Below are 22060 nucleotides of genomic sequence, written 5' to 3' on the forward strand. Positions count from 1 at the left end.
AAATAAAAATAAAAATAAATTTAAAAAAATAAAAAAATAAAACCTCCCAACAAAGAAAATCCCAGGACAAAATAACTTGATTGGTAAATTCTATCAAACACTTTAAGAATTAACACCAATCTTTCTCAAATTCTTCCCAGAAAAATGATGAGGAGGAAACACTTCCTAACTCATTCAATGAGGCCAGCATAACGCTGATACCATAGCCAGACAAAGACACTACAAGAAAAGAAAACTACAGGCCAATATCCCTTATGAATACTGATGCAAAATCTTCAATAAAATACTAGCAAAGTAAATTCAGCAGCATAATAAAAAAACTCTACACCATGACCAAATGGGACTTATTCCCAGAATATAAGAATGGTACACCATAAAATATCAATCAGTGGAATACACGGCATTAAAAATATGAAAGAAAAAAACCACATGATTACCTCAATTGATGCAGAAAAGCATTTGACAAAATTCAACACTCTTTAATGATAAAAACATTCAGTAAACTATTAATAAAAGAAAATTTCCTCAACATGATAAAGGCATTTATGAAAAACCCATAGCATGGGACTTCCCTGGTGGCACAGTGGTTGGGAATCCGCCTGCCAGGGGACACAGGTTCAGGCCCTGGTCCGGGAAGATCCCACATGCCACAGAGCAACTAAGCCCATGTGCCACAACTACTGAGCCTGTGCTCTAGAGCCTGCAAGCCACAACTACCGAGCCCACGTGCCACAGGTACTGAAGCCTGCATGCCTAGAGCCCATGCTCCATACCACTGCAATGAGAAGCCCACGCACTGCAATGAAGAGTAGCCCCTGCTCAGCACAGCTAGAGAAAGCCCACGTGCAGCAACAAAGACCCGACACAGTGAAAAATAAATAAATAAATTTATTTTTTAAAAACCCAAAAAACCCATAGCTAACATCATACTCAATGGTGAAAGGCTGAAAGCTTTTTCCCTAAGATCAGGAACAAGACAAAGATGCCTGCTTTCACCATTTCTGTTTAACACAGTACTGGAAGTTCAAGTCTGAGCAATTAGGCAAGAAAAAAAAATAAGAAGCACTCTAACTGGAAAGGAAAAAGTAAAATTATTTCTGTTTGCAGATAGCATGATCTTATATGTAGAAAATACTAAATAGTGCATGAATAAAACTGTTAATGCTAATCAACAAGTCTGCAAAGTTGCATGATACAAAACCATCAAAATCATTTGCAGTAGCAATGAACAAACCATAAAGGAAATTATTAAAATAATTCAATTTACAGTAGCATCAAAAAGAATAAGATACTTAGGAATAAACTTCACAAAGAAGGTAAAAGATTTGTACACTGGAAACTACAAAGTATTGCTGAAAGAAATTAAAGAAGACAGAAATAAAAAGAAAAACATTCCATGCTCATGGATTGGAAAACTTAATAAAATTGTTAAGATGTTAATATTGCCCAAAGTGATCTATAGATTCAATGCAATTTCTATCAAAATCCCAAAGAAATTTTTGGTAGAAATAGAAAAATCTATCATAAAATTCATATGGAACCTCAAGGGATCTTGAATAGCAAAAACAGGGCAGATTAACACTTCCTGATTGCAAAACTTATTACAAAGCTATAGTAATCAAAATAATACTGGCATAAGGACAGACATATATACCAAAGGAACAAAACAGAGAGTCCAGGGAAAAACTCTCATATCTATGGGGGAAAGGCCATCTTTTCAACAAATGGTGCTGGGAAAACTGGATATCCACATGAAAAAGAATGAAGTTGGACTCTTACCTTATACAACATACAAAAATTAACTCAAAATGGATCAAAGATCTAAACTTAAGAGCTAAAAGTATAAAACTCTTAGAAGAAAACATAGGGGAAAGCTTCATGACATGGATTTGGCAATGATTTTGTGGATATGACACCAAAAGCACAAGCAACAGAGAAGAAAAATGGATAGACAGGACTCCAAAATTTAACTGTTTTGTGCACTGAAGGACATCATCAAGACAGTGAAGAGAAAACCCACAGAATGGGAGAAAATATATGCAAATCATATATCTGATAAGTGGTTAACATGCCGAATATATAAAGAAATCCTACAATTCAACAACAAAAAACAAACAACCTAATTCAAAAATGGGCAAAGGACAAAGGACTTGAATAGACATTTCTCCAAAGAAGATATGTGTGTGGCCAATAAGCATATGAAAAGATGCTCAAAAGATGCATCTTTTTTTGATGTGCATTTTTTTGATGCACATCTTTTTTTGATGTGCATTTCATTACAGAAATGCACATCAAAACCATAACGAAGGGGCTTCCCTGGTGGCGCAGTGGTTGAGAGTCCGCCTGCCAATGCAGGGGACGCAGGTTCGTGCCCCGGTCCGGGGATCCCACATGCTGCGGAGCGGCTGGGCCCGTGAGCCATGGCCACTGAGCCTGCGCGTCCGGAGCCTCTGCTCTGCAACGGGAGAGGCCACAACAGTGAGAGGCCCGCATACCAAAAAAAAAAAAAAAAACCATAACGAGGTATCATTTCATACCAACTAGGATGGTCATAATAAAAACAAACAAGCAAAACAGCAAGCATTTTTTGAGGATGTGGAGAAGTCAGAACCCTTGTTCATTGCTAGTGGGAATGTACAATGGTACAGCCACTGCAGAAAACAATTCAGCAATTCCTCAAAAACCTTACCATAGAACTGTCATATGATCCAGCAATTCCATTCCTAGGTATATACCCAAAAGAACTGAAAGCAGGAACCCAAACAGATGCTTTTTACACCAATGGTCATGGCAGCATTATTCACAATAACCAGAAGATGGAAACAACCCATGTGTCCACCAACAGATGAATGGATAAACAAAATACATACAATGCGTGTACAATGGAATATTATCCAGCCGAAAAATGGAATGAAACTCTAACACATGCTACAATATGGATGAACCTTGAAAACATTATGCTAGGTAAAATAAGCCAGACACAAAAGGACAAATACTGTATGATTCTACTTATACAAGATACCTAAAATAGGCAAATTCATAGAGACAGAAAGTAGACTAGAGCTTACCAGGGGTTGGGGGAAGGAAGGAATGGAGAGTTATTGTTTAATGGATTCAAAGTTTCTACTAGGGATGATGAAAAAGTCCAGGAAATAGTGTGGATAGTTATACATTACAAACGTATATAATGCCACTGAATTGTACACTTAAAAATGGTTACGGGTCTTCCCTGGTGGCACAGTGGTTGAGAGTCCGCCTGCCGATGCAGGGGACGCGGGTTCGTGCCCCGGTCCGGGAAGATCCCACATGCCGCAGAGCGGCTGGGCCCGTGAGCGGTGGCCGCTGAGCCCGCGCGACCGGAGCCTGTGCTCCGCAACGGGAGAGGCCACAACAGTGAGAGGCCCACGTACGGCAAAAAAAAAAAAAAGGTTACGTAATAAAATGCTTCTGTTATGTATGTCTTACCACAATAAAACAATGGCTTGAGTGCATTTTAAATCACTCATTTCCAGTGCTGTAAAATAACTGACATCATATACTGAGCCGAAAACCGTTTTTCAGTATTTTTTAATACCCATGATGTGGAAGCGCTTAAAATGATGAAATCACTTTTAGAGAGTGACACAATTTGACAAGCAGATGTAAAGCCCCTTCTAAATATTTGCAATCCAAAACCTTCCCCCTCCCTTTGATCGTGCCACAACCTCCTTAGGTACCAAGAATACTAAGAAGTAAAAACACTGTAACAGGCTTTTTACACTTTGTCTGTTGTCACTAAATACACAAAACGCCATCACTGTGAGGCCAGACCCTACACTGTGGGACGAGAAGCAATGGAAGCAAGGCTCTCCCTGGAGTTTCACTTAAAGATTTTTAAAGACCTACTACCCCCATAGAACACCAAGGATTTCCAACAAATGTGGTGTAAAATAGTTATACATGATTTTAATGAGAAGCACAGATTAAACAGTTACCCTGTCAAAAGCAAGCAGCTGCTCTGAGGCTCCCGCCCCATGTGACCAGGGCTCTGGATTCTCACAGGAAGCTGGAATTCTGGATTTCCTCCTCTCTCTCAGTCCACAGTCTCTTGATTTTTCTTCATGGCACTGATTAGCTGCCATCCTATTATCTCTGCATGTGTTTCCTTGTTCATGTCTGTGTCCCGGAAGCTAAGCCCCAAGAGGGTGGGTTTGTCTCTCTTTTCAGCCCTGCCGCCCCAGGACTCCAGCAGGGCCTGACCCACAGGAGACCTCAGTCAACATGCACTGAACCAAGAGGGTCCAAGAGTTCGGCTGGATGACAGATACTTGTGCGGTGGGTGGGAATGTTCTGTAACTTGACTGTATCCACATCCTGATTGTGATAGACTGTGGTTTTCAAGGTGTTGCCATTGAGGAAAACTGGGTGAAGGGTCTCTCTGTATTATGTCACACAACTGCATGTGAATCTACAATGATTTCAAAATAAAAAGTTTAATCTTAAGAAGCTTACCAAAATTTAAGCAAATAACACAAATGCCTAAAAGACATCCTATAAAATACCTGGCCAGTATTTTTCAAAGATATCAAGGGTATGAAAAATAAGGAAAGATTGAGAAACCATCACTGGAGGAGACCAGAGACATGATGACTAAGTGTCATGTGGGACCCTGGACTGGATCCTGGAACAGAAAAAGGACATTAGTGCAAAAACTGGGGAAACTTGAATAATGTCTATAATCAGTCAATAGGGATTGTACCCAACGTTATTTTCTTAGTTTTGACAAATGTAAGCTGGTAACATTAGGGGAAGCTGGGTGAAGGCCATATGACAACTCTCTGTAGTATCTTTGCAACTTTTTATTAAATCTAAAACTATTCCAAAAGAAAAGTTTATTTTTAAAAAATGTAGTGTGATAAAAAAAAAAAATGTAGTGTTGGAGAAGAAACATCTGATAATGCACCAAGTAGTTAACTAGAAATGCACCTGCTTACTTTTCAGATAAAATCATGTAAACTTAAGCAATAAAAAAGTGGAGGTGTCCACTCTTATAAACAATTATGCTGTGGTTTGAATTCACATTCCTTCACCCCAAATCCTTGGGGCCCTATTTGTTTTGGAACATAGAATCTATCTGATTTCAAAGAAGAAACATGACACATGTGCTGTACGTGAAACCCCCAGCAGAGTCCAGGCAGCAGTTTATTATCAAACATATGAAGAGTTCTTCAGCAAGATGCATGAACAGTCACACCATGCAGGGTAAATGAAGTCCACAAACAGCCACCATTCTTCAGGTAAGATTTTGTTGCCAAAAAATTTTGCTAAAAACTTCAGTTTTCAGAGCTATTTGAATTTCAAGATAGCAGATAGGGGATTACGGATTGCATTAATAGGATTCCAAATGAAAAAAGTTTTGACTTTTAATGTTAGACTTCCAAATTTCTAAAAATTATTACCATCTCAATTCTTCTTTTCCCCTCTCTCTCCCTGTCTCTCTCTCTCTTTTCCTACATTTAGGAGCCACATTCAAGCCCCAGGGTGGCTTCTAGAATGCTGATAACATCAACATTTTATCTCATAATCCATGGCTGGTTAGAAATGTGAAAATTCAATGAGCTATGCACATATGATTTGGCCACTTTTCTGTGGCCAAATTTAACGTAACGTAACGTAAACTGTGTCCAGTTTACGTTAAATGTCGACAACATTTTTTTTTCAAAAGCAGCAATCACAGAATTCAATTCAAAGTCACAAAATGTTAACACTGTAAGAAATCTTCTCTCATTTAAGATATGTAGTCCCATTTCCTGCATTCCACAGCTCTGGAGTGGTGAAGTGAGCTGTCCAAGGTCACAAAGCAATGCAGTGAGAGAGCTAAGACACCCAGCTCGACTCCTAGTGCAGGGTTCTTTCCGTTTTGCAAAAACATGAGATTTCTGTTTCAAACATTTGTTCTACAATATCTGTTACTAATTAACTGAGAAAACTGTTAATATCATCACATTGGAGTTAATACCAAAACATCTTTTGCTCGTTTAGATTTATTTTTTCCTTTGGAATTACTGAACTGATGTCTGGATCAGATGTCCCCCTCTAATTTGGTGTAACTATGCTTCTCTCTAATAATGGGTAAAACCATCAATGATCATAAATACAAGTTAAGTGTTTTATCACGTCATCCAACTTAATCATTTGGCTATAAATATATCATGGATGACTTAAATCATATTGATTGGGTTCGTCACTAAAAAAACAAACATTAAAAAACCCTCTGGTTAGGGCTTCCTTGGTGGCGCAGTGGTTGAGAGTCCGCCTGCCGATGCAGGGGACACGGGTTCGCGCCCCGGTCCGGGAAGATCCCACATGCCGTGGAGCCGCTGGGCCCGTGACCCATGGCCGCTGAGCCTGCGGGTCTGGAGCCTGTGCTCCGCAACGGGAGAGGCCACAGCAGTGAGAGGCCCGCGTACTGAAAAAAACAAAACAAAAAACCTTCTGGTTAACTATGACATTTTAAGGATGGAGAGGGAAACATGATTTGGGGGCCTTTGATTTATGTACTTTTAATATCATACTACTTTCCTGGTCAGCACCATATGACTCAGCTTTTCCTTTCGTTGCATTTACAATCTTGCTCTTGATAGTTTATAATCTTGCTGTATGCAGCTGAACTGGGGCAGTCCTGGAAAAAGCACTGAGCTTGTAAGGACATAATTTAATGATTTCTTCCCCAAGAGAAATAAACAATCTAGAAAGATGCAGAAAATTCCAAATGCCAGGCATCTATAAAAACCTAGTTCTCTCAGATGGAATTATAATTTCCATAAAAGAAAAGCACAGTCACATCAGAGGTTCTCAACTGGTTTTCAAACTATGAACCCTTGACATCAGTGCTAAATTGTGTGTGTGTGTGTGTGTGTGTGTGTGTGTGTGTATGTATGTGTGTTTCTGGAAAGGAGGCCCATACGTCAGAATCTCAAAGGGAGCCATGACCTTAAATAAAGGAGGGGTGAGGGAAGACTCACTAGCTACTATAAATAGCAGAAAATGAGGTCTGGGCATGAGACCCCTAGGTTCTATTGCAGGTTTTAGGAAATATCTAAAGAGCCTTGACAACGTAGCAGAGCACTGTACTGTGGACCCTCTAGCAGCTCTGTGAGGCAGGCAGGAAGACCTGGCTCTGTTTCACAGATGAGGAAAGCAAAGAACTTTGATTAGCTCCATGGCTAATAATTTTGGATGCAAGATGATGGGAATTCATACAGCATTTAAACCGATCCGCATCAGAGCTCCATGCACATTTATGTTAAAGTACAGCTGAGGAGTTAAAAGTGTTCCCATCACAACAATCCGCACCACCATTTTTGAAACAAAATCTTACATTATGTAAAAGAATTACAGAAATGCAATTTTCAGTGCATGAGTTTTAATTTTGTCTTATACAGCATGCAAAAAAAAAAAAAAAAAGCGCTGTTTTCTCATCACCTCTATCCCCTCTCCATCCCCTACCACTACCCAAGGCTACCTCAAATCCAACCTTTATTTTCCATTTTCCTTCCAGTCATCCCCTTTCCAGACGCTAAATCCACCAATGGTAGAAATGTCTCTCTCTCTCTCTCTCTCTCTCTCTCTCTCTCTGTGCTTTCCAAACCAGAAGTGGGGTGTCTTTTCCTGCCCACCCTCCTGGTCTCCCCCTCACCTCTTTACCTCTCATTATGGATGACTAGGGACTTGCTCACCAAAATAGAAAAGAAAAATACATTCCATCGCTCCTTCCTATCTAGGTGTTTAAATGCCAGAGCTATCTTCCAGCTACCCTATGACCATCCTGCACAGGGACACAGCTGTCAACAGAAGAACAGAAAACAAGAAAGTCCGTGTGAGTTTGACCTGACAGAAGACAGGTTTGTCACCAGTCTCTAAGTCAAAAATAGATCACCCACCGCTCAGAAGGGCACAAGGCACTTTTCCACTCTTATCTCCGTGGCCTCCAGCAGTTAGGTGAAATGCACTGAGCGCTTGATGGAATGAAATGTACAATCAGCAATACGCTTTCAAAATAACTTCTCTTTGACAGGGCTGCCAAGGACAAGAGGACAATGAATCCATAATGTCGCAAGTAAAAGGGCTCAGCTTCCACTGTGATCACAAACCCCAGAAAGGCCAGGAGTGGCCCACACAACGTCTTTCCGAAATCCACAGCTGGTCCAATCACCTCATTTCACAAACAGCATCCCCCGCTGCACTTCATTTCAGACAAAGAAGCAGATCCAGGAACCCGTGCTAGGGCTTTCGTGAATCAACTCACTTCCCAAGATGTTAGGAGCTACCGCGATCATCCACAGATGTCACCAGCAGTTCCCTTTACTTGTCTCCTTCACAGTATTTTCGGGGAGTAATTGTTTGGGGGGCTCTAAGTTCCAAGAGATCTACATCTGACTCACGTGTGTGACTTTATTAGGCTGCTTCACAGACACGGACAAGGATACCTGGTGAAAAAGTCTATGATTCCCTTTCGTACATTTTTTATAAAGTGTTAGTATCTTGGCTTTTCATTCAATCCTACAATCACGCAAGATGAACAACTTATGGAGAAATGGCATGCCAGCGTTTTGGATGCATTTTCTCAGTACTAGTGGGAAGCTAGCTAAACTCCCCCAAGACTTGGAGCACACATGTTTCTACCCTAAAGAAGGTAGGAATTAAGCTGCAGTTTTTGAGGCTCTGTCTCTTAGTGAATTCTGTCCAGGACAAGATCAGAAGCTCCCATATTTCTTGACTCTAACAATGTCTCGGGCAAATGAAAATTCTTTTCTTGCTGTTTTGTTTTTTTTTTTTTCTTTTTTTTTTGTGGTATGCGGGCCTCTCACTGCTGTGGCCTCTCCCGTTGCGGAGCACAGGCTCCGGACGCGCAGGCCTAGCGGCCATGGCTCACGGGCTTAGTTGCTCCGCGGCATGTGGGATCTTCCCGGACCAGGGCACGAACCCGTGACCCCTGCATCGGCAGGCGGATTCTCAACCACTGCGCCACCAGGGAAGCCCTGTTTTTTTTTTTTTTTAAGTGATACTGTAGGAGAATTCTTTCTATGAATTTCTTTAAAATCTGAGTTAATTCAACTCTTTCCCCCAAAATTAGTTAGTTAAAAAAATCTTTCAAAGTGAGGAATATAACCCCGTTCCTTGTTACAGGACGTACCTTGATTTTTCTCTCTTCTTTCCATCATCATTGACTGAAGAGCCCTAAGTAAAGAACATTTTCTGAAATCATCTAAAGGACTAACAAAAATGGAAGAGCCACACTCACCACTGTTCACTTAATCTTCTGCATGGTGCTAAAGGAATAAGTTTTACAGGGAAAAACAGAAGTTTCTCCTGTTTTAGAAAGCTGACTCAACATACTCATTTTGCGCTTAAAAGCAGATCAGACTGCTTACGTTTTGGAAGCCTGTTTAACTAACTGAGGCAAAATCATTTAAAATGACATTTTACTTTAATCTAGTAACGTGCGTGCAGAAGCAGTGAAACTCTATTTACTTTAAACTCTGTTCCTAAGCCAGCTTTTTCACCCTTAAAGTTTCCCAACAAGTAGAATAAAAAGAAAACTCTTAGAGAACCAGAGGGGAGGAGGAGCTAGTAACTTGGACCACACTCACAATTCAAACCTGACCTAGAATGTACCAGAAAATACTACAAACTCCTCCTCCACCCAACAAGATGAATGAAAACCAACTGCCAGCTCCCAACCAGCTCCAATCGCCCCAAGGCTGACACCCCCACTGCAACCCAACCAGCTGTGCGGTATAGACTCAGAGTGTAAACTTGGCCAGTGCTTTGGGCTGAAAAGTAAAATTGCCTCTGCCATTAAAAAGTTAATGAAATGCAAACCTATTAGGTCTGAGTATACCAGATGCCCACAAAGTGGAAATTAGATAGAATAAAGCCAGCTATGAAATCAAGAGGGTGGTCAAGAGTTAGATGAGACCAAAGAAGTCCAGAAGGGGAGATTTTGCGGCCACCTCAAAAATCACCATCACCATAATCCAAAATATAAAAGAAATATCTGTGAGTCCATACTGATGTAAAGGAACAGCTCTTCCTTACTGAAGAATTCCAATTAATAAAGGTAGAAGAAATGAGTGAAATAGAAACTCATCATTAGAATACCACAGTGATAACTGTTACAGGCAAGATCCACTAATGGAAGCTAAAATGAACAGGTGAAACTTTGAGGAGAAACAGGACATCTGCATAATCTTAGAGTATCTGGCTTGAGACAGTCTTAATTACATAGTGGGGGGAAAACACTTTTAACTTGACAGTTAACGCCACCTAACCAAGTGATTAAGAGGTCACTGAGATGGGTACATCCCTTCTGTGGGATTCCTATTTAAAAATGAGCAACCTCGGGCTTCCCTGGTGGCGCAGTGGTTGGGAGTCCGGCTGCCGATGCAGGGTACACGGGTTCGTGCCCCGGTCCGGGAAGATCCCACGTGCCGCGGAGCGGCTGGGCCCGTGAGCCGTGGCCGCTGCGCCTGCGCGTCCGGAGCCTGTGCTCCGCAACGGGAGAGGCCACGACAGTGAGAGGCCCACGTACCGGAAAAAAAAAAAAAGAAAGAAAAAAAAATGCGCAACCTCAATCTGATCATAAAAACACATCCAACAAACTCAAACAGAGGGTCCTTCTACAACAGGGGTTGCAAACTTCAACCTGAGGGCCAAATTGAGACCTCTGCCTATTTTCATAAATGAAGTCATACTGGACCACAGCCGAGCTCATTCATTGACATAGTGTCTAAAGCTGCTTTGGGGTTACAGCCGTAAAGCTGAAGATTTACAACAGAGACCATACAGCCTGCAAAGCCAAAAATATTTACTATCTGACCCTTGACAGAAAACCTTAGCTGATCCTTGTTTTTAAAAACTAACTGACACTTCAAAAGTGTCGGGGTCATGAAAGGCAAGGCAAGAGTGCAGATTTGTCACACACTGCTGTAGACTATGGAGACATCACAACTGAATGCCATGTGAGACCCTGGATGGTCTCCTGGAATAGAAATAACATTTGTGGGAAAGCTGCGAAAATCTGAAAGAAACTCTAAAACTTGATTTCAAAAAATTGTACCAATATTCCTTTCTCAGTTTTAATAAATGGATTGTGCTTATGTAAGATATTAACACTAGGGGAAGCTGGGTGAAAAGTATACAGGAATTCTCTGTATAGCTACTTGCTATTTTTGCAAATTTTCTGTAAGTCTAAAATCATTTCAAAATAAAAGGTTAAGAAAGAATTGGGATGAACTCCTCAGCCTTGGTCTGAGGCTGAGGGAGAAGCAGCTGTCTCGAGGCCAGCATCACCTTCCAAAGTTTGTCCTTTTGGGGCTTAAAGGCAACTGTGAAAATAATTCCAATGTCACTGACACTTCATGCCAGCGGCCTGAAGGCAGACGGGATTAGCAGAGTACTATCAATACTGCCTTTAAAAGTATATTATAGGGCTTCCCTGGTGGTGCAGTGGTTGAGAATCCGCCTGCCAACGCAGGGGACACGGGTTCGAGTCCCGGTCTGGGAAGATCCCACATGCCGCGGAGCAACTAGGCCCGTGAGCCCCAACTACTGAGCCTGCTCATCTGGAGCGTGTGCTCCGCAACAAGAGAGGCGGCGACAGTGAGAGGCCCGCGCAACGCGATGAAGAGTGGCCCCCACTCACCGCAACTAGAGAAAGCCCTCGCACAGAAACGAAGACCCAACACCGCCAAAATAAATAAAATAAATTAATAAACTCCTACCCCCAACATCTTGTTAAAAAAAAAGTATATTATAGCTTGGGGATTCCTGTACTTAAATACAAAGTACTTTATAAAAGGATGAACTTAGACATCTAAATCTCTCCCATGAGGTCTGTCAAAGGCTAAAGCAACTCTAAGAGGTAGGTAGACAGGAAGAGAGTCTTCGAAGAGTCACAGGGAAAGGTTCGGAGCGGACCCCACCGCAGAGGACACTGGTCTGACAGCAGGGGGAGATAGTGTGTTCCAAGGATGCAGGGCCAGTTCTGTCACCAGCTCCTCAGGCAGCCCTGATGAGGGAGGGAAATGCCTCCAGCAGAGATGTCCCTCTTCATTTACTCAAGGGCTTATCCCTGCAGGGTCAGCAGGAGCGTGAGGGTAGGGACCCCGGCTTCTCGCCTATCAAGCAACTGCCCCCGGACAGAAACAAGCCAAAGAGTCAGGATTTTCCATGAGTTTTAACAAATCACATCTTATGATTTGCCACAAATTATGCCACGATAGACGGAGAGAATCAGAGACAGAGATTACAAGAAAGAGGAGGCAAAAAGGAAGCAAAGGGGAGAAGGTGTGAGGTCCGGGGGAGCACACGTGAGGAGCAGCAAGGAGAAGTGTGGGTGCAGCTCTTCCCTGCAAGAAGCAGACAGACAAACGGACCCTCAAGAACCACCTGTCTGCCCCCAGCCTTTGGATCAGCCCCTGAGCAAGTAGACTAAAGCTGGGCGGAGGCGAAGGTCCAGACAAACCGGGCCAGGTGGGTCTGGCCTCCCCCAGGGGCCCACCGCCCCGGGCCCGCATGCGAGCTGCCTCTGTGACAAGCACCACGGGACAGAGTCCCGGAGCCCGGGCTGGGGCACCGTGTGTGTCAGTCCTGGAGCTGGCCAGGCACCCTGGGCAGATGCTGGCTCCCAGCTGACCCCGCGCCCCGCGAGGCCAGGCCATCTGTCACCACGAGTCTGCTGAGAGCAACCCGGTAGAGCCTGGAGAACCAGGCTCTGAGCGCGTTTTCAGCTGACAGTGTTCCTCCTCCCCCCTTGAGAGAAATGAAGCCTTGAGGTGGGGAAAACCGGGCCGTGGCCAGGGCCATGTGGAAAGGAAGAGGAGGCGTTTTATGAATGGGCCATCTGGACAGGAAAAAAGCCCTTCGGGCCCTCCCTGGGTGGGGCCGTCCCTCCTCCCTCTGGAAATTCTTTGAGTCCCATCTGCTGCTCTCGGAAGGAGGCAACACGCCCAGGGAGCAAACCCACCACCCACTCCCCAGCTTCCGGCCCCACCAGGAACATTCCAGTGGTTCTGCCAAAGAAACTAATTGCTGTCTGCCCCGGGCCAGACTGCGTGACAACAGGTGCCCAGCTCCAGGGCCACGACTCACAGTTTCTGGATTTTATTGTTGTTAACTAGCCTATATAATTGTTTTGAAAGTCATTGAAAAACAGCACTGTCCTCCTACGTCCTTCTCTGGAAACTTCAGACAAAGAGGCTAGAGGGGGCAGGGTCAGTCTGGAGATGAAATTGAGATGGAGGTGTCCTCTGACTGCCTCTGGCCTGAGACGGCAGGAGCTGTGAATGACAATCACCAAGTGAATGACTCGGTGGCCATCTGTGGGCTGGGCCTGTCTGTCTGGATGGGAAGTGTGTCTGCATGTGCCCCAGTCCGTCAGGGCAGGGGGAAGACAGACCTGCTTTCCAGCCTCAGCCAAGCCCTCCCTCAGAAAACAGCCACCCTGCAGATAGACAGACCTCCAGCCTTCTGCTTTTACCTGCTCAGTCCTACCAACTGGCCCTGGGAGAGGATCTCAGCGTTCACAAAGCACGTTCACATAATCCCATTTGACTTTCCAAACAATCCCAAGAGACAGGAACCCGAGGCAGGACACCAAGGCAAAGGGGGTTATGTGACGTGCCCAACTGGAGAACTACAGTAACTGAAGCCATAATAATTATTAATAAGAAAAATGAGAGCAGTAATGGACATTTATCGGGAGGAACATTATGAGGAAGAGAAGAGGATTTAGAGATGAAAAATGGAGGCTCCATTTCATTGATGCAAAAGCCAAGGCTCAAGAAGTCCACACGGCTACTTAGTGCAGTGTTCTGGATTTGAACCCAGAGCCTGCAAGCATACCCACTAGGCAGCGCCCTTGTCTCGGAACGTGGGCTGCAGCTGACCACAAGCTCATCTTTGCTCTGGGCCTGGATGAGCACAAACGAAGTCATTCCAGGAGTCCGTGGTATTGCTGAGCCTGGAACTTTCACACTTCTGGTCCAGGGCTCCCTCTACTGCATCGCACCATGAAAACGTCCTAAGTATGAAGTGATTCTACCCAAACATTCTCCTACTGCCCATTTCTTCTAAAATAAAATTTGGACCTAGAAAGATCCTTTAAGGACATCAAGTTCAACCGCTTCATATTCCAACTCCCCTAGTCTCAGGGAAGCCAAGCCCCTTGAATAAAGGAGATGAAGCAGAATGGAGAGTAGACCCCCATACCCTCCTGGCCTTGCATGCTCAAGGGTGCTTTCCAGAACCAAACTGCACTTTACCAGAAATAAACAATGAAGGGGAGTCACCCAATCAGATGTTTTCCAGGATGGCCCTGACTCCAGCGGGGGACATTCTCCAATGACACTGCAGGACGTACGATGCTGCTTTAACTAAAATGAACCAAACTATGACAAGATTCACTGCTAACGGTCTCAGCATGGCCATGGACTCAAATGCATCTTGAATTCATTTAGTGACACCTTCATGGCCAATTAATGGCAACTTGATGTATTTAAACACCTTGACGCTCACATTTTTTGCATAATCATTCTTAATCTTTGTTCTTTGTTTAGGCTTTTATAGGAAATTTTTTTATACAAATAAACTTTTTAGTTTTAGTTCCCATAGCTCTATTTTCCCACCTTGGGTAGAAAGAACTCCTTTCTTTTCCTTCCTATTACTTATCTCAATTAATGCTTTTATAGTTATCTGTATTTTTTTTTTTTTTGGTTTATATTTGTTTTCTCCATTAGACTGTAGTTTCCACCCACAAAGACCACACCTGTCCTGTTCATCACTCAGCACCTATGACAGCACCTAGCACTAGTAAGTGTTCAATAAATATTTCTCTTCGTTGAATGAAGTGTCCCATGTGTTAGATGGGGAAGCAGCAGGCTCTGGAGGATGTGAACCCCCTTTTCTTAAAGCAAAACAATTCAGAAAGCCATTATTTTACCAACCAGCTTGACATCATTACCTTTGGACAGTCATCCATTACATGAAGACAAGCAATGTGAGATACATGCCCATCAAAATAACCAACTATTTAAGACCCCCTGTTTTAAAATGTACCTATCAGGAAATTTGGAAAATGAAACAGTGGGCAACACTCCGGTTTTTCCAAAATACCCCTTAGCACCAAATAGATCTAGCAAGTAGCAATCTGACTCTAGCTGTATTCGAAAACTTAAAAATTCTACAGTGACTCTGGAATTTTAATAACTTTTCACATTTTCAGAAACACTACGTATTTTTTAACACTTATTTCCCTTTATACCTCCTTGCATTCCCAAATTTCAAAACCAATAGTGGGTTAAGAGCAACTAAGAACATTTGATAGTTCCAAAGAAACCAAATTGGATTATATCAAGGATACAGACAAGAACAAATAGACTTATCACAACCAAGGAGACTGAAAATCAGAAAAAAACTAGAAACTGTTCTTTTTTTGTAGCCCCTTGCATTGAGGCTTTGGCAATTCTTCGAAGAAGTAATGTTAAGAAAAACTACAGCCACAGAACGTCACAGAGAAAAACTACCATGTGAACAGTTTGAAATGTGCAGGGATTCAAGCATGAGAAGAACGAAGTGCTGTTTCTTCATTAGTTCTGAGAGTCATATTTCTAAACAGCATTTCATCTTAGTGCACGGTTTTTCTTCTACTGTTCCTTTTAAATATTTTGTTCAAATGTGTCTGTCTTAGTTATAATTATTCCATGCATCATTTAACTTTATAGACAATTAAATATGCAACTTTTACATATTTATGGTTCTTTCTAAGATGCAACCCAATTATCTGCGGTCAGCACCATCAAGAAGCAGGAAGCCGCAGTGCAAGGACTCCCATAATTTCAGCAGATCCCAATGTCAGCCCCTGGAATGTACAACTGGCACCTTCCCTGTGCCAAATTTCAGTACAATGGCAATGTCCTGGTTTTACCCTCCAAGTTTTGGAGGACAAAGAGAAATGCAGTCTGTTCATGGAGCAATGCAGAACTACCTTTGGAATTTATAGTCCATTCCTGAAATGCTCCAGAAGGAATCCAGCATCTGGTATCTGTGTTGGCTAATTATGATTGCAAGTGACACCAAATAAATTCTACCTGAATCATGTCTTACCCCCATTCCTTCTCCTTCTCAAAGGCCTCTTTATAGCCCAAGGTATTTCTGAGAAATATAAGCCCATAATATCTATCATATCCCGCCTGCTTACTCCCTGCTGGGTATTCTGCTAGGTGATATGTATATTTATTATCTCAGTTAATCTTCCCAACAACCCTGAAGTAAATATTATTATCCCTCCTTCATAAATGATGAAATCCAGGTTCAGAGAAATGACTTGAAAGGTTATAGCTACTAAGTAGTAGAGCTAGAATGTGAAGAGCCCAGGTCTGTCTGACTTGAAAGGCTGGGATCCTCTAGAACCCAAGGGGAAGCAGGGACCATGTTAATCTCATCAAGAGCTCTTAACTATTACTAAGAGGTAGTGACACACTGTGGTGAAAACACAGACTCTAAAATCAGGCTGCCTGATTCAGTCCATTGGAATCCCAACTCTATCACATACCAGCTGGAAGTTACTTAACTTCTTTACGTCTCCGTTCCTCTGCTGTAAAATGGACATATTAGTAATTGTTTCATAAGGTTGTCTGAGGGTTAAATAAGATAACATATGTGAAGTCCTTAGAACTATGTAGTAAGCACACAATAAAGGCTAGCTGCTAACACTACGCTGTTGATGATGATGGCGACGGGAGTTTCAAGGATCAGCCTCTCTTCCTGACCTTGGGCTCCTCCCAAACCTAGACCCACCATCCTATCGAAACTTTCACCCACAAAAATTAACAAAAATCTTACTCTCCTAACCAGGCTCTCATCTCCTTTATTCCACAACAGTCCCCTCTGGGTATAACTTCAGTAACTTCACTTCCACTACCCAAAACCTGCTCATTCCTTCAAGGCCCCTCAAAATTCCTCCCCCTCCAGGAAGTCTTCCCCAAACACTGAGGCCCCACTGGTCTTCTCCTTCCAGACCACTTGCACCCCATTAACACTGGCACTTAGAAATCATCATCAATCAGCAATGCCCCATGAATACAAAATTATATACTGTCTTGAAGCATTCATTTAATATTTCAGCTTTATTTGCCTTATTCCCACAACCTGGTTGCAAGCTCCTTGAGGACAGTATGTGAGATACTTCTGTATCTTCTACAAGCAATGACACAGAGAGCTAGTGTACACACATACACACATACACATACCCACAGCAATATAAAATGGGCATATCCCCTGGTGGGGGAATCCTAAAACTATTGGCTTAAATTATTTTAAGATACTTAACATACTTATTTGAGATAATTAAATTATCTCCAAGAGTGGAGAATGAACTCAAGAAAGAATTTAAAGAATATCGTTTAGGGCTTCCCTGGTGGCGCAGTGGTTGAGAATCTGCCTGCCGATGCAGGGGACACGGGTTCGTGCCCCGGTCCGGGAAGATCCCACATGCCACGGAGCGGCTGGGCCCGTGAGCCATAGCCGCTGAGCCTGCACGTCTGGAGCCTGTGCTCTGCAACGGGAGAGGCCACAACAGTGAGAGGCCCGCATACCGCAATAAAAAAAAAGAATATCGTTCATTGACAGCTTCAAAAATACCAGACCCTATGTTTGATCTCGAAGCCTTAAGCAGTATCAATCTTAATGCCTGCTCTTACTATCACCTTGTTAATATGCTGGCTTCCTTTATGCAACTGAAATTATGTGGATTAAAAAGCTTCATTAATCCAGTGAGTTTCTAAGTGTTCCACAAAGACTTGGGAGACACTGTTGAGCTTGTGTAGTCATGACACAAACATCCAGCTACACGTTACATAATTCAAGTCTGCCCATCATCGGGACATGGGCTGGGAATTGAGAATAACTCTAAGAAGATACTCAACAACTTGTTTAAAATGCAGAACACTGAACCCCAGCTCTAACTCAAAAGGAGTAGGGCAAATACAGCAGCCTTGGATTTAACAGCTCACAGTTATAAGCAAAGTCCCAGGAACATGCGAGCCAGGCACAGAATATGTGAACTGCTGAAACAGTTACAGGTTTTCTAGTGGATTTTACAGAAAATAAGAATTGACCATGAACAATTCAAACAAGAATACCATCCTACACAGTTCACTTGTTAGTAAACCCAGCCTGTCTCAGAAGGGCTGGGACCTGGGACCTGGGACCTGGGACCCTTTGCTGCAGGGCTTGCACCTGGACAAACATCTCCTCCAGCAACAAAATACAAAGAAACTATAAGGGACTAAAAAGTACTGCGTGCATGGGCAGTTGGGGAAAATTATGAGCAAGATACAAAAAACCCCAAAAACCCAACTGCCACTTCTGAGGTACTGGGAGCAAAAGCAGGGTACTGTGCATGCCCCCTGCACACACCACCACCAGAGGGGTGGGCAAACTACCTACGCCACCCTTCCAGCAGGACCCCTGAACCCGCCCCTACCCTCACCTCACATAAAGAACCAACTTGCCCCCCCACTCAGAGAACAAGCAAGGGAACCTGTTACTTGTTTTCGCTCCACACTGCTGCAGCAGGAGCCCCAGTAAAGCCTTGCCTGAGTTTCTCGTCTGGCCTCTTATCAACTTCTACTGGTGAAGGAAGGCTAAGCACCCTGGTTGGTAACACTTCCAAGACATTTGCAGACTGATGGCTATAAGTTATTTCTGCATTTCTTCCCATCGACCTGACACACAAAAGGACTGACGTGCACCCTTGAAGAGAGACCCTCTCTCTCCAGGCAACGGTGATAACAAGCAACTGCAGTCTAAAACTCTGGGCTGGTTAGGGTTGGGAGAGCGCACATAACGATGTCAGATCCAGCCCCTGCCCCAAGAAGACACATCCTCAAACTGCCCAGGGAAAGTTTTTTGTCCCGGCACAAATGACACACGGCGCACGGGAAGTCTCGCCTTCGACCACCTCGCGGAGATTTCTCAGGCTTCTAGAGCTTTTAAACACACACAAGGATTGAATTATTCGGAGAACTCAGCAGAAACAATCAGGATTAAGGAGAGAAAGCTGATGGAGCCATAAAGTGACAAGTGCTGCCACTTCTCCCGCCCTCCAACCCTGGCCGCCCAGTTCGAGCTGAAACCCCACCACCGCTGGCACCCGCAGGGCCCAGGACATCGCCACCGGGCACGGAAGAACCCGCTCCAGGTGCGCCCAAGAAACACGGGAGCAGCAAGGAGGGTCCCCTGCGTTTTCCCAGGTAAAAGCAATCTTGGACACCCAAACCCGGATTCTACATTAACAGCCATCCATCCAACAAGAGAGGAAGAAGATTCCCTAATACAGGCCCTAAAATACCCATGTGTTTGCCCACTCCACTCCCCTCCCAGCGTGGTGGAAGGAGAGGGGGAAGTCCCATTTAAGCATTCCAATTCCTCAGAGATGGGTGGCTGACCTTCAGCCTCGGCGCCTTTCCCACCCAGCTGACATCTGACCTTCAGACCGGAACCTAAAGGGATACAGAATCTCAGTTTTAAAAGTTTAAGGACTCCTGGGACGCCCGTGGTGACGCAGTGGTTAAGAATCTGCCTGCCAATTCAGGGGACATGGGTTTGAGCTCTGGTCCAGGAAGATCCCACATGCCCTGGAGCAACTAAGCCCATGCTCAGCAACTACTGAGCCTGTGCTCTAGAGCCCGCGAGCCAAAACTACTGAAGCCCATGCGCCTACAGCCCTGCTCTGCAACAAAGAGAAGCCACTGCAATGAGAAGCCCGCACACCACAACGAAAAGTAGCCCCCGCCACAACTAGAGGAAGCCCTCCAGCAGCAATGAAGACCCAACGCAGCCAGAAATAAATAAATAAATAAATTTATTTTTTAAAAATTTAAGAACTCCTAAATAATGTGAATAATCCCACCAGAATGGGTCTGTTCTGTAAATTAACATTATAAAATCTACCTTTTCCAAAAAAGAGATTTTAAAGGGGGTGTTACTTAGAAATACTGTTAACAAACACGTTTAAATATAAAAACAAAGTGTTAACATTATTTCTATTAACTTTTAAAATCTTGAACTAGAGAGATGTGTTTTACAAACAAGCAGTGCATAATACTTTGAATACTCTCTTCTAGGCACTATACAAATATTAACTCATTCCTAATAATAGCCCCATGAGGTAGGTACTATGGTTATCCCCACACATGGTTCTACAGAAGATGTAAATGAGGCACAGAGAGGTTAAATAACTTGCCCAAGGACACACAGCTGGTAAGTGGCAAGTGGAAAAGCTGGGATTCAACCCCAGGCAAAGTGGTTCTCCTACCCCCTCGTGAAAATCATGAGTTTCATATGCAATTCATACCCTCATAAGTTACTGCTGACTTTGTAAACGGGTAAAACTTTATTGTAAAGCAACATGGCAAATATATTAAGAGCAAGGAAAATACTCATACCTTCTGACCTAGTAATCCCATTCCTGGGAAACATTCCAAGGCTCCATGTATGAAGATATCCATTACTATAGTATTAAGAGTGAAAAAGTGAAACCATAATTTTCCATCAGTTGGTGAAAAATTAGATACAATTTTGGTAGATCAGCTCAGTGGGATATCAAGCAGTCATGGAAAATTAAATTATGAAGATGATGCAGCTGCAAAAACAATACTTTTACAATATACTGTTAAGTAGAAAAAAATAAAGTTGCAAGTACTATTTCAAAATATATGCACATGACCGAACATTAAAGGAATGGAGACAAAACAGGCAAATAAATGAGACTGACAAAGAGATCACTGGTAATTGTTTTCTTTCAAAAATTTCCCTTTATATTGTTACAGTAGAGCTGTTATAAATAAAATCTGGAGAAAGGGAAGTATGTCTTAAAGTATTTATGAGAATAAGCCAGATTTGCACAAGCCTGGAGCATTCAGAAGGAAACTTCTGATTCCTCAGAAGCTTCAAATGGATGGTTCTATTGTATTTAAATGGGCCCTGAGCCTGGCTCCCCCTAGCTAGGGAAGGAGGAGGATCCTGCTGGCAGCTGGAATTAGCACCACTCTCAGCCCGCTGTGCTAGGGAACTCCAGCTGAGACAACACTGTGGGGATTCCAGGCCCAGCCTCAATCCCACAAATCATGATAACAGTGAAAGCAGCAAAGGCTAATGCCAGAGGCTTTCACATACAAGCACACGATCTAAAGAAGTGAGAAATTTCGGACAATTTCAGAATGTGCCGCATTCTTCTCTTCCTGATCTATCTGTGATCTATCTGCCAGGCACCACCCAACAGTCCCTGGGAAAGAGATGAGAGTGATCCTGACCATTTCTTGGATCCACCCTGAAACTCCAAGTTGTGAAATCCTTAGCTTCTCTAAGGGGTCAAGTTGAGGCAAAGAAAAAACAAGACCAAAATGCTCTCCTTAACAAGAACGACCAAAGTGAGACGGAAAGGTTTCATAGGATGAATCATTAAATTCACTAAAGAATAATGTTGAGTCAAGGTCAAAAGTAAGACAGAAATATCTGGAACAATTGAATAGGGTAAAATTGAATGGTTTCAAAGAAATGGCAGGGAATTCCCTGGAGGTCCAGTGGCTAGGACTCCAAGCTTTCTCTGCCAGGACCCGGGTTCAATCTCTGGTCTGGGAACTAAGATCCAACGAGCTGCACAGTGTGGCCACAAAAAAGAAATGGCATGTTATTTTGAATTCAGGAAGTCTGTTTATGAGGGGTTTGTCCGTTCACCAAATCCCAAGCAACTGCCTTATTCAGACAAGAAGAGCATCTTTCAGTCACTGTACTTAAAGACTGAGGCAATGTATACCTCTTCCCACCCCTGCCCCTACCTTCTTTCACTAAATGGACAGACCCCAAAATATCAGTCTGTCTGCGAGAGCCTGTCCCTTAAAATTTACTGCAACCAAGTGAAGGTACCAAGTTTTCAGAATTGAAAACAAACTTCTGAGCCTAAAAGTGTTGTAATTTAATCCAAAATTTTATTGAAAAGATACATTAAAGCATGCAG

At 43.2% G+C, this 22060-nt stretch overlaps 1 protein-coding gene across 4 annotated transcripts in view; it reads right to left on the minus strand.

Moving 5' to 3' along the window:
• Nucleotides 1-22060, minus strand: part of RBM20 (RNA binding motif protein 20) — a 209131-nt gene that overhangs the window by 160034 nt on the left and 27037 nt on the right. Inside the window, exon 2 of one of the 4 annotated variants that reach the window (XM_067024692.1) lies at nucleotides 9176-9219. The exons of the other annotated variants lie outside the window; for them this stretch is intronic. The gene's annotated coding sequence lies outside the window, so the exon portion shown is untranslated. The remainder of the gene's footprint in view (nucleotides 1-9175; nucleotides 9220-22060) is intronic. 4 annotated transcript variants of the gene reach the window in all.

The sequence above is a fragment of the Kogia breviceps genome, chromosome 2 (genome assembly GCF_026419965.1).
Source record: "Kogia breviceps isolate mKogBre1 chromosome 2, mKogBre1 haplotype 1, whole genome shotgun sequence".
Classification (NCBI taxonomy): Eukaryota; Metazoa; Chordata; class Mammalia; order Artiodactyla; family Physeteridae; genus Kogia; species Kogia breviceps.